Raw genomic sequence first — 14330 nt, 5'->3', positions numbered from 1 at the left:
CACCATACACTTTGTTTATTGATTTTAAAGCAACCACTTGACCACTTTTCCTTAGAGTATCTATGGGCTTTGAAGGCACGGGCAGGGGCAAAGAGAATCATTAGCTTCCACTCCTACTGTATCACCAGACAGTGAGTTTCTGCAGTGGGGCCTCTATCAATCCCTCTATTGAAGGCTGGGCTTTAGAAATTACATCCTGTGAAGACTCAGGACCTGCGGGCTCACCATGCTATTGCACAACATGCTGCTGTTCCCTTTGAAAGCCCAACTGCGCATGGCTGTCAATGCTACCATGGGTCTGAACACATTGGATTGCAATGACAGAACAGAGCAGGAAGCTATTGAAGAAGCAAGAAAAGTCAGCTGAGCACAGGATTGGTGAAATACTTTTGGCGGGAAAACAGCTGACCAATTAGTGTAACCTTTCACCTCTATAGTCACTCCTGTCAGTGGACAGTGTCAGCGGACAGTGCCAGCAGTTACCTCAGAACTACCAGCTGGACTCACCTCTGGATTATCTTCACAATTCCTTTTGGATCTTTTCACCTGCTTCCTCGCCCACCCTCCCCTTTACTGTACTTTCCCTTGTCACGGTCAACATTTATGGGGTAGTATTGCTGCTTCACTTGTAGTGACTAAGCATGCTGATAAACGGTAATTTGGTTGGTGTAAGTTATTTCTGCTTGAGTCGTAGTGACTAAGCATGCTAGACTGTTAATGGTTAACAGTTTGGGTAATGTCGCCCACTTTGTGGGTGGACAGTGGTTGGTGAACGGTAATTTGGTTGGTGTAAGTTATTGCTGCTTGAGTCGTAGTGACTAAGCATGCTAGTCTGTTAATGGTTAACAGAGGTTTTGTTTGGTAATGAAGATTAAAGTCTATTTATTGGTTAAATTGATTTAAAACCCAATAAAGGGGCTGCGGCCTATAGTTATTCCACATTCATTGTTGTGTTTTACTTTTTTATTTAGGTTTATTGTTATGGTATGATGGGTGTCAATGGGGAGTACAATCCCATGGCAGTCTTTGGTATCAGCAGTGTGTGTATTGTCAGTGACTGGCATAGACCGGGTATGTTATGGCGGTCTCTGGTATCAGCAGGCTGTGAATTTTCAGTATCTTGTATCAGTAGGGTGTGTATTGTCTGTTTGTGTTACCAGAGGCGTGCATATTATCAGTCTCTGGTATCAGCAGGGTGTTGTATTGTCAGTGACTGGTATAGGCAGGGTGTGTTATGACAGTCTCTGGTATCAGCAGGGTGTGTATTTTCAGTCTCTTGTATCAGCACAGTATGATCTCAGGCTCTGATATCAACATGATGTGTATTTGTCTTTAGTATTTGTAGGGTGTGCATTGCCAGTTTCTGGTATAGGAGGTAGGTTTATTGTCAGTCTCTTATAACAGCAGGCTGGTATATGCGAGGAGTGCATTGCCAGCCTTTGATATCTGCTAAGTGTGTATTGTCAATCTTTGGAATAGGCTGTAAGTGTTTTGTCAGTCTTTGATATAAGCAGGGTGTACATTGTCAGTGCCTGCAAAGTGTGTATTGTAAGTCTCTGTTATAGGCGGAAAGTGTATTGTCAATCTCTGATATCATCTGGTTGTATATAGAGAGTTTCTGGTACATGTGGGAAGAGTATTGTCAGTGTACTGTCAGTCTCTGTGTATTGCCAGTCTTTGATATCAGAGGTATGTGTATTGTCTGTCTCTGATATCAGTGGGATGTGCATTGCTAGTCTCTGATATCAAAGGTATGTGTAGTGTTAGTCTCTGGTATCAGTGGGGTGTGGACTGTCACACTCTGGTATCAGTGGGATATGTACTTTCAGTCCCTGGTATCACTGGGGTGTGTATTGCCAGTCTTTGATATCAGACGTATGTGTATTGTCAGTCTCTGGTATCAGAAGTATGTGTTTTGCCAGTCTCTGGTATCAGATGTATGTGTACTGTCAGTCTCTAATATCAGTGGGATTTGTATTACTAGTCTCTCGTATCAGTGGGATGTGCATTGTCAGTCTCTGGTATCAGTGGGATGTGCATTGTCAGTCTCTTGTATCAGTGGGATTTGTATTTTCAGTCTCTGGTATCAGTGGGATGTGTATTGTCAGTCTCTGGTATCAGCGGGGTATGTACAGACAGTCTCTGGTATCAGTGGGATGAGTACTGTCAGTCTCTAATATCGGTTGGATTTGTATTATCAGCCTTTGGTATCAGTGGGATGTGTATTGTCCATCTCTGATATGAATGGGATGTGTATTATCAATCTCTGGTACCAGCAGGGCAGGGGCTGACTGGCAACTTTTGGCCCAGGGGGCAAGTAACACCCAGAAGCCCACTGAGCCCCCCTTCTGCTTTCCCTCTTCCCCTGCGTGCTCCCCACCCCCCTTGCCACTTTCATCAGCCATGTAAATTACAACACGGGAAAACAAAATAAACTAGGGATGCTCCTTCATATATATATCGGCCGCCGAAATATATCAGCCGAAAATGGCACTTTTGGCATAATGCCGAATGTGCTATTTTCTGGCTGATACAGCGTTGCATCTGTGTATTCTCTCCTCCCTGCTGGGCGCTGCTCTGTGTCGCAGCGGGGAGGAGAGAAACTGTGACAGCCGGCCGAGCGCTGCTCTCTTCTCCGCACCGCCTGCTCAGCCTCCTGTGACAGCGTGTCAGGAAGCAGAGGCACACACATGCAGTGATCAGTGATCGCTGAGTGTTTGTAAATAATTGAGGAATTGAGGACATATCATGTTTACTATGTCCCCAATTATGAATAAATAGAAAGTGATCTACATCACCCCCATTCATTCATGATTGGGGTTATAGTAAACACACTCTGTCCTCATGTTATGAATGAACAGGAGCACTCAGTAGAGAGGATTCCTGTTCATTTATAACAGGGGCTGCAGAAAAAGAGATTGAGGACTCTGTGTTCTCAATCGCTTTTTCTATTTTAAAAGGGAAATATCAGGGGTCTGTTTAGACCCCTAATATTAGACCCCGAAGCCCCTAAAAGTAAGGTAAAAAATATTTAATAAAAACTTAATGAAATAAAAAAAATAAAGAAATGTAAAAAATGAAATATTTAACACAGAGCACAGTGGACAGGGTGTGAGACAGAGAGGTCAGGGTGTGACGCAGAGGGCAGGGTGTGACGCAGAGGGCAGGGTGTGACGCAGAGGGCAGGGTGTGACGCAGAGGGCAGGGTGTGACGCAGAGGGCAGGGTGTGACGCAGAGGGCAGGGTGTGACGCAGAGGGCAGGGTGTGACGCAGAGGGCAGGGTGTGACGCAGAGGGCAGGGTGTGACGCAGAGGGCAGGGTGTGACGCAGAGGGCAGGGTGTGACGCAGAGGGCAGGGTGTGACGCAGAGGGCAGGGTGTGACGCAGAGGGCAGGGTGTGACGCAGAGGGCAGGGTGTGACGCAGAGGGCAGGGTGTGACGCAGAGGGCAGGGTGTGACGCAGAGGGCAGGGTGTGACGCAGAGGGCAGGGTGTGACGCAGAGGGCAGGGTGTGACGCAGAGGGCAGGGTGTGACGCAGAGGGCAGGGTGTGACGCAGAGGGCAGGGTGTGACGCAGAGGGCAGGGTGTGACGCAGAGGGCAGGGTGTGACGCAGAGGGCAGGGTGTGACGCAGAGGGCAGGGTGTGACGCAGAGGGCAGGGTGTGACGCAGAGGGCAGGGTGTGACGCAGAGGGCAGGGTGTGACGCAGAGGGCAGGGTGTGACGCAGAGGGCAGGGTGTGACGCAGAGGGCAGGGTGTGACGCAGAGGGCAGGGTGTGACGCAGAGGGCAGGGTGTGACGCAGAGGGCAGGGTGTGACGCAGAGGGCAGGGTGTGACGCAGAGGGCAGGGTGTGACGCAGAGGGCAGGGTGTGACGCAGAGGGCAGGGTGTGACGCAGAGGGCAGGGTGTGACGCAGAGGGCAGGGTGTGACGCAGAGGGCAGGGTGTGACGCAGAGGGCAGGGTGTGACGCAGAGGGCAGGGTGTGACGCAGAGGGCAGGGTGTGACGCAGAGGGCAGGGTGTGACGCAGAGGGCAGGGTGTGACGCAGAGGGCAGGGTGTGACGCAGAGGGCAGGGTGTGACGCAGAGGGTGTGACACAGAGCGCAGAAGTCAGGGTGTGACGCAGAGCGCAGAGGTCAGGGTGTGATGCAGAGGTCAGGGTGTGACACAGAGCACAAAGGTCATGGTGTGATGCAGAGCGCAGAGGTCAGGGTGTGACGCAGAGGTCAGGGTGTGACGCAGAGGTCAGGGTGTGACGCAGAGGTCAGGGTGTGACGCAGAGGGTGCGACACAGATCGCAGTGGTCAGGGTGTGACACGGGTCAGGGTGTGACTATAGAGCAGAGGTCAGGGTGTGACGTAGAGGTCAGGGTGTGATGCAGAGCGCAGTGGTCAGGGTGTGACGCAGAGGCCAGGGTGTGGCGCAGAGCATAAAGGTCAGGGTGTGACACAGAGGTCAGGGTGTGACGCAGTGCAGAAGTCAGTGATATCAGTACAGAGGTGTGACATAGAGGTCAGTAAGGAAGTGCAAAGGTCATACAAAAAGAACAGGGACTTACTGTGACTCCTTTTCTTTCTACATTCAGGTGTTGTGCCCTCTTCTCTTTCTCTCTTGGTAGTTGGGGGGTCAGATGAATGCTCCAGCAGCCTCTAGCAGCCGGGATAGATCCTCTAGCAGCAGAGATAAATGCTCCAGCAGCCTCGATTAATGTTCCAGCAGCCTCCTCGTGTGTCTCCTCCCTTCAGGTCCCGCGCAGCACTCCACAGCCTGCCAATGGTAGGTGGGCAGTCTCCCTCCCAGCCAATAGCAGCAGAAGTGGGCGGAGGGAGCTGCCGTGGCTGCCGAGGAGCCCGATCAGTGACATTCCGGAAGGCAGCCGAACATGCTGTTCTCCTCGGCCGCTGAAGTAGCGTGTTAGCGCCGGCCCGACGGGGGCCGTTTTTAGAGGCAACAGAGAGGCCCGGGGGGCAATTGCCACCCTGCCCCCCGGCCCAGTCCACCCCTGCAGCAGGGTGTATTGCATTATCAGTCTCTGGTATCAGCATGATGAGTATTGTTATTCATCTTGGGTATTAATGAAGTGTAAGAATGTTCTGCGTTGCACTTACATTGCTAATATCATTCAATGTTATTAGTAAAATATTTGATATTTGTAGTACAGGATAGAGAAAGACAGTATGTATCATGTTGGTCACAACAGTTTGCTTTGGCATACTGCTTCTTCTGTTTTCTTGGTGTCCTAGCATTCCTTGGGGCAGGCATCTTTACACAAATCTGTAGTGTCTACTTTAAAATTCACTGTCTCTCCTTTAAATGGTTATATAAGAGGTGGTTTATGAGCTAAAAAGTAACACCGGAGTCTGTAACTGAAGTAAAGGGTCCTATTTTGCCCCAATCCTTGCTCTAAGCCCAACTGGTCATTGCTGACTGAAAATAGTTAACAGTGAGATGGATAACAACCTGTAACTTTTAATAATATCTTATAAAAGTAACAAATGCATTGTTATCCTCTGCTGAAAAGGTACATCCTGCATTTGTCTTTAAAAGAACTTATGTCTCAAAGGTTACATTGTTCACTATGAGTGAAACTCTCCATGAAAGGAAACAAATTTCCCTTTTAATGTAATGCCTGAAAAATAGCATGATTTCAGCACTTATTTTGAAAAATGGTTGTGTTTCACCCACCAGTGGAATATTGAAGTAATCGAATTCTGTGGCCCTTACTTCAGCTCTCACTTTAATTACTTGTTTGTCTTTTATTGGGAAAGAAAATATTGCTGTCAGGTTTATGGGGGCAAAAAGGCTGACCCTGTTTTATCTGTCCTTGCATGCGCTTCAGTGTAATGATGACAAAATTGGATGTTAACTAATGATTAGTAGAAATGGTTGCAGTTAATTAGTTGGTTCTTCGTTTATCGTTCCATTTGCACATTTTGGGAGTAATCATTATTAATTAGGACCATCAGCCGAAAGGGTCGAGGTGGAACCCTACAGCCAAGTTAATCAGGCAGCAATGAAAGCTCCATTATCTTGTCAGATCATTTTGGCCTGTGATCTATTTGCATTATCTAAAAGCTGCATTGGGATCAGAGATGAAAATAAAAGAGAGCACGCTTTCATGGGGTTTTGCCTGGATCAGTAGTTTTCTATAATAACTAAGTGTGTAAACTTAAAGCTTTTCAAAAACCTGTAAATTATTTATCAACACGTGTTCTGCGGAATGAGCCTTTGAAATATTGTTATGTTATGAACTTTAAATACAGTCTTACACTAAAAACTATTTTCGCCAGAAATAAATATATGTGTTTACAACAAGAACCTTTCAGTGTGTATTGTTTGTTTTTCACAAAAATGAATACTGTAAAATGAAATGTGTCAAAAGAAAATGCTTTAATAAATTCACATACAGTAAACAGGTGTAAAGGATTTAGTTTGACTTCACTTTTACATTACATCTTATAAAATATTAATAATTAATAATATAATTAATTATGGTCATTTGTAAAGATGTATCTACTTTACATCAACTTTTCTGTCTACTTTTGCTTTAATGGCTTATGACACTGATATAGTTTGCCTCTGGAGACATTTTAAAAAACTGGCTTAAGCTCCATAATACATTATTTTATTAAAGGAGAACTATGAGGTGAGTGCTTTTCACTCACCTCATAGTTCTAGCCGATCTGTGACAATGAGACTGTCACAGGTCGGCTCAGTAGATCGGGAGGTGAGCGAACACATACCGGGTTCGCTCGCCTCTCGATCCTGGATTCCCCTCTCCCCGCTCCGATCTGCCAGCGCTTACTGGCGGAACGGACGGGGGAGGGGACGGGTACAGCTGGCTCTGCCTCTAGATAGACAGAGCCATCTACGTCGGGATCCGCTCCAGCTGCGGCGTCTCTGTATACCGCGAGCTGTAGCTCGCGGTATACTGAGCTTAGGGTAACGGGAGGACGCTCCTTTAAAGTGCATGTCTGAACAAAAACAAACCAATAACTACTGTAGCCCCCATCACCTTTTGAGAGGTGGCTACTAGAAATTTAGTGATGGATTATAGTTGGCATTTATCTGGTTAATTCCAAGTGTCTTTCATTGGTTGTACCTACCTGGGGTGGAGTGTGACTCTACTTTAGTGTGGGACAGCCAATGAGGGGCACTGTGAGTGTATGTGCAGTTCACCAGGCAATCACTTTGTTTCTATCAACCAGTGTTACATGCTGGGATAGGGTACATAAGCTGGAGGGAATTGCAATATGCTCAGTCTCGTGCCAGCCCTGGATTAGCCTAGGGCTTGGTGCTGCCCAGCATCCCCCCCCGCCCCCAGCTGGGTCTGAGGCCTGGGGGTGGGAGTGGGGATGCTGGAGTGCGGGAAGTTTTTTGCTACGCCTCAAGTATGGAGGAGGCCTGTACTCTTGTCAGAGGAGGAGAACCAGGGAAGCTTATGGCTGCTGGAGGTGCCCAGAACATAGTGGACCTCCGGAGCAAGTCTGGTGTCACTCCTGCTGAAGATGTGTGCTCATCCCTGCTCATCCGCTACTCATATTCCTATCCACTGTGCTATGAATGGATCTACATTGTATTGCTAGAAGGGACTGGTGAGTCTGTGTCTGTACTATCCTGGATGTCTAGGATCCTTTACCCTCTCTCCCCAGAGTGAAGATGTTAATAAAAGTTCTTCAGCATTATACTTCTGTAGTGGATATCAGCTTTATGGGCATTAGATGTGGGCGATTAAATGCTAAGCTGAAGACCAAAACCCCTAGACAACTAGTGATGACCCGGGTTATTCTGGCGGCTCCTTTTGGGGGAGTTTCAAAGTTTTTTTTATTGGTTTCCATATTTATAAACATCAAGTTGCATACAGCAACAGAAAAAGTGACAAAACGGTTATGTATTTATCCAGCATATGTGTCCCAACAATAACTAAACAACATAGCGTTCGATCATCTCACATTGACAAAAGCGTATGAGGTGCATTCGTACATTCTCTCATGTCGTTCTGGGATCCGCTATTTATCACCTTATCTATCGGTGCTAAATTCCTCTTGGCGGGAGGTTTACATCTCCCGCCAAGGGGAAAGTTAAATGGAAACTCTTAGATGAAGAGAGAAGAAAATAAAAAAAAAAGAAGAGAAAAAAGTAAAAATATTTAAGCAGTTTAACACCAAAACAAAAGAGAAGCAAATATACAGATATAGACTTGCAGATTCATAGAGTTCTACTAACCGCAGACTTGTCTAACCCAAGGACATGGGTAGGGTGCCCGACAGATTTGAAATCCCTTGGTGCGTCAGCCATGGTTTCCACACTTCTTCAAAACTAAGATATCTGTCTTGTGATATACTATGGAGCTTCTCATGAATCATATCCCAGTTTAGTTTAGACAGGACCATAGAAAATGGAACCCTTTCTGATTTCCAAGATCGAGCTAAGGAGATTTTGGCTGCTAAGGCAAAGAAGAACAAGAATTTGCCCTGAGCTCTCGAAATACCTGTTGTTCAAAAGTAAATATTGAGGATCTCTCGGGATATCACACCGGAGGATCTCAGAGCAGGGCAAAAAATGTGTTCCAGTCGGAAATCCCCCCCTGTTGGTCAGACCCCCGCAAACACCACCGCTCGAATGGTGTCATTAGGGGGGTTCCCCTTTCTGGGATGCACAGTGATTTCAAGTAGTGCTGTATCTGTCTAAATCTAAACATTTCGATCTCCGGCATACGTAAAGTATTTAAGCAGTAAGACAACGAAATTGGTTTGTGTAGCACTATGAAGTCTCCAATCCTATACAAGCCCTTGTCCACCCACCATTGAAATGCTTTAGGCTGTAAACCCGGTATAAAGCATATATTGTTGAACAGTGGTGCAAGGGGGGTATGAGGTGAGACAATCCCTTCTTTAACCCGGAACCTATCCCATATAACCAGGGAATGCGCCAAGGTAGGCAGAATATTTTTCGGTGTCTGCCTAGTAGTCATCCATTTCAGTGCCTCAAGAGATATACCCCTAAGCGAGCAAACTTCTAGTTTAGCCCAATCAGGGATAGCTGTAGCAGATTGTAAAGAGTGCAGCTGCGTCAGCTGTGCCGCTCTATAGTAATAAAGTAGATTTGGGACCGCTAATCCCCCTGTTGTCTAGGTTTATAAAGAATAGTGCGCGAGATTCTGGGGTTTTTATCCCCCCATATAAATTTACCAATGTACGATTGCATTTTAATGACATCTCCTCGTTGGATCGGAATTGGTAGGGTCCTAAAGTAATATAAAATTTTGGGAGTTAGGGTCATTTTAATCGAGTGAATACGCCCGAGCCAGGATAGATTATAGGTGGACCATCTTTCCATGTCTTCCCTAAGGACTTTATATAATGAAGGATAATTAGCTATATAAAGTTGCTCATATAGCGGAGTGATCTTAACACCTAGATATTGAATAAAATCCAGTCTCCATTGGAATGGGAATGAGCCCTTGAGAGCCTCCCACACATCCATTTGAAGATTAATATTAAGTGCCACTGATTTAGAGGCATTGACTCGGAGTCCTGATATCTTGGAAAATTCGTCTAACAGGGCCATCAGATTGGGGAGCGAGACAAGGGGGGAGGTCACAAAGAGTAACATATCATCAGCGAAAAGAGCACATTTATGTACCTCTGACTGGCAGTTGATACCTCCTGATATCCAAACTGCCTCGAATCAGGATAGCTAGAGGTTCACTTGCCAGTGCAAAAAGCAGCGGTGAGAGGGGACACCCTTGTCTCGTCCCCCTGCGTATAGGAATAGATTCCGACAAATAGCCCTGTAGGCGAATCTTCACTGATGGGGAGGAATATAACACTTGAACTATATGTAAAAAGGGAGGTCCAAACCCGCAGCGTTTTAACAGTTGCAGCAGGAAATCCCAGGAGACCGAGTCAAATGCCTTCTAAAGGTCTATAGAGAGTAGCATACCATTTTGAGGGTGGGGGCCCCTCCCTGAGTTGTTAAGCACCGAGATAAGGTCGATAGCCCTCCTAACCTGATCCGGGCCCTGCCTGCCTAGGATAAAGCCTACCTGATCCCGATGTATGTAGTTGCCTAAGAATTGCTTTAATCTGTTTGCATATATTTTAGACAAAAACTTAATATCATTATTGATTAAAGAAATCGGTCTATAGTTAGAGACCTCGCCTGGATCCTTATTAGGCTTTGGAATAACGCTGATGAAGGCTCTATTCCAGTCCAGGTCCAGGGAGGCTCCTGAATGAAGGGAGTTAAAGAAAGCTTCCAGGTGAGGGGCCACGATCTCTACATATTTCTTGTAATAAGATACTGGTATACCGTCTGGACCTGGAGCTGATGTCGATTTCGCCGATTTGATTACAGCTTTGATTTCTGACATGACAATAGGAGATTCAAGTATTTGTTTGTGCTCAACTGATAGAGCAGGGATAGAAAAGCTATTAAAAAACTTCGCCATCCGGTCTTCCGGAGGCCGCTTTTGGGCTTCATATAATAAGGAGTAGCATCTATAGAATTCCTGGAGCACTCTTCTAGGGTTCTGAGTATAATTGCCAGAGGAGCATCTAATTTTAGGCATTGGAGCATTACGGATTTTAGGGGACAATGTAGAAGCCAAAGTTGAGCCTATTCGGTCTGGCGGCTCCTTTGGGGGTGAGCGCTACAGTACATTTCTGCAATGCATGCACATTTCACCCTTTAAAAATGCTGCAAATACAGAAAAATATCTGGATAAAATTCAGAATGCGCCTCACCTGCCTCAGATGCACTGAAATTTCAAACAATGTTACCAGCCACGCCCATTCCATCTCTGTGGATAACAGAAAACTTCCCCCCTTATGTTATGGAAAGGGAAGGGGGTGTTCTGTAGTCCAACTGAAAAGAGCTGAGCAGGGCTGATAACACAGCTTGGGATTTCATTACAGAAAAGGCACTGTGGTGTCAGCTCGAACAGGAAGTTCTGAGCACACTGGATTTCTGTCAAATCAACAGGCATCGGCAGGTTAAAATTTTTCTGTTTGCAATGTATTTAAAGTGACACTAAATTCAGGAGTTAAATCTTAAAGATGCATTTAAGTACCTTACCTATTAACAAAAATGTATCTTATCTGTGTATCACTCAGCTGTACTGTAGATCCTCAAATCATCTCTGAATTCATGCTGACACTGTCCTTCCTTCTGGGGGGTGACTACTTTTGTTTCCCATGGTCCCTGTGTGTGTTGTAAAGTAGCCACCGCTCCGAGCTATTCTTGATGTGCATGTTGATATATTAAGTACTAGGGATGCACCGATACCGATACAAGCATCGGTATCGGCCGCGATACCGAGTATTTGCATGAGTACTCGTACTCGTGCAAATACTCCAAAACATAAAACGAGTACCTGTGCCGCGTCCGCCATCTTCAGGGACCTGGATCCGCCGCACACAGGACCTCCATCGAGTCTTCAATCAAGCAAGATGGCCGCGACCTCCTCTGTCATCTGCTCCAGTCTTTCTGACCTCTTCTCCCGCTGATTGGCCGATTGGATCATTGACAGGCTTCCTCACCAGTCAGGAGTGACTGGGGAGGAAGCCTGTCATCATCCAATCGGCCAATCAGCGGGAGAAGAGGTAAGAATGGAGCCGATCAGTGGCATAACAGCATAGATGGGCGCATAGGTGGCGGGGGGCGCCTGCCGCGAGCCGGGCCGACTTTCACCAGAACCAGGCATCAGACTCAGTTATGGCAGATTATGCGGCCGAGGCTCCACGAACTCTGCATCGGGTGACGAACACCACCGCGGCTATCTTTGGTGCTCTGACATGTGGTAGTGGCTCCCTGTACTTGAGATCGCGGTCGCAGACAGAGCTGTGCACACTTACTGTGAAGCTTTTTTGTGTGCTGTTTAGCACAGTACTGTACAGTATTACTGTATTCAATCCAGCATGGCTCCCAAGAAAGTGCAGAGCAAGCATGGTGGGAAAAAGAAAGTGCAGAGCGTTAATGAAGGTGAGAAGAATGTGCAGAGCGTTAATGAAGGTGACAAGAATGTGCAGAGCGTTAATGAGGGTGATAAGACTGTGCAGAGCGTTACTGAAGGTGAGAAGAACGTACAAAGCGTTAATGAAGGTGACAAGAACGTGCAAAGGGTTAATGAAGGTAACCAGAATGTGAAGAGCAAGAATGGTGGTAAAAAGCAAGTGCAGCGCAATAATGAAGGTAACAAGAAGGTTTTGAAGAAAATAACCTTGAAAATGAATTGAAGAAGGAAATTGTAGAAAAGCATGATCGTGGTGTTCGTGTCACGTGACATGGCCTCAGAGTACAAGATGGCAAAGTCGACCATCTCAACTATTTTGAAGAATAAAGATGCCATAAAAGGAGTAACGTTGTTAACCAAGCAGAGAACACAAGTACTGGAAGAGGTGGAAAAACTTTTGTTAGTGTGGTTGAATGAGAAACAGCTGGCAGGTGATAGTGTTAGGAAATTGCACAGTGATTTACTGCAACAAACCCATCTACAAGTTCATCTAGTGATGAATTGAAAGCGAGAAGAGGATAGTTTGATAAATTCCGCAAGAGAAGTGGCATCCACAGTGTGATAAGACATGGTAAGGCTTCCAGTTCTGACAAGGCCACTGCAGAAGCCTACAAGAAAGACTTTGTGGAATTCACGAAGGCAGAAGGATACGTCGCTCAGCAAGTGTTCAACTGCTATGAAACTGTGCTTTTTTTCGAAGAAGCTGCTGAACAGAACCTACAGTATATCATGCAGGAGGAAAAGGCACTGCCGGGGCTCAAGCCCATGAAGGACAGATTGATCTTTTTGCTGTGTGCGAATGCAAGCGCTGATCTGAAGATTAAGCTGCTACTGGTGTACCATTCCCAGACCCCTCGTACATTCAAGGAACAGAATGTGAACAAGGCCAGACTGCCTGTCATGTTGAGGGCCAATGCGAAAGCATGGGTCACAAGGCAATTGTTCATGGAATGGCTGCACAAAGTGTTCGCACCCAGCGTTAAAAAAATATCTTTCTGACAACCAACTGCCTGAAAGGTGCCTTCTTCTGATGGACAATGCCCCGGCACGCCCTCCAGCCTTGGTGGATGATATGGATGCTGAGTATGACTTCATAATGGTCACGTTCCTCCCCCTAATACAACACCTTCTGCAGCCCATGGACCAGCAAATGATCTGCAGCTTCACAAAGCTGTAAACAAAGAAGCTCTTCACCAGGTGTTTTAATGTCACTGAAGAGACGTCCTTGACTCTGAAAGAGTTCTGTAAGAAATATTTCAATGTCCTCCACTGCATCAACCTCATTGACAAAGCCTGGGAAGATGTCACATACCAGACCTTAAACTCAGCCTGGAGGAAACTGTGGCCAGAATGTGTCACTGAACGTGACATGGAAGAGTCTGATGCATAGGTAGTGGAGGAGATTGTGTCCATGGGCAAGACTATGGGTCTGGACGTCGATGGTGCAGACATTGAGGAGCTAGTTGAGGACCATAAGGAGGAGCTGACGACGCAAGAACTTGCTGAACTCCAGAGAGAGCAGTAAAAGGCGCTTGTTGAGGAGCATTCCACTGAGGAAGAGGAAGACAGGGAGGAGATTAGCAGTGATGTGATAACATCCGTAATGGAAAAAAGGAATGAGTGCCAGGATTTCTTTGAGAAGCATCCCCCCCCCCCAACATAACTGTGATGAACAGAGTCTTGAATCTGATGAACGACAACGTGGTCTCTCATTTCTGGAGGGTTATGCAGTGCAGGAAAAAACAAGTGACATTAGACAGATTTTTCGCCAAAATTGTCCCTGCAGCTAAGAGACAAAAAAGAGAAGAAACCCCTAAAGGAGATCTCCCCAATGCCCTTATGGAGGGGACTCTCCCTCCAGACAATAACCTCCTCCCCACCCACCTTCCAGTCTTCCACGCCAAAGGTCGCCCCAAGAAAGGTTAGTGTTCACTCTCTTCATACTGTACTGTACTGTACTGTACTTTGTTTCATATTTTTGTGGTTCAATTTTTTTTAACATATGGAACGGATTAACCTCATTTACATCAAACTCTATGGGAAAATGTGATTCGGTTCGCAAACAATTTGGTTCATGACCAGACTCGTGAAACCAATTAAGTTTGTGAACCGAGGTACCACTGTATATCCTCATATTCTTGACCAGCATCAACTGTAGCATGTTTAGGAGGAGTAGATATGCTTGACTACATGTCCAAAGCCAACAGGTTCAGCAGTGATACCTCATGTTTCTCCTCTAAAAGTTTCTATAAATTGGATTTAACCAGTAGTAAAAGGTACATCAGAAGAAATTTGGGGGAATATGAAGG

The sequence above is a fragment of the Nanorana parkeri genome, unplaced genomic scaffold (assembly GCF_000935625.1).
Source record: "Nanorana parkeri isolate BGI_ZX_2015 unplaced genomic scaffold, ASM93562v1 scaffold105, whole genome shotgun sequence".
NCBI lineage: Eukaryota > Metazoa > Chordata > Amphibia > Anura > Dicroglossidae > Nanorana > Nanorana parkeri.
This window is presented reverse-complemented; position numbering follows the sequence as displayed.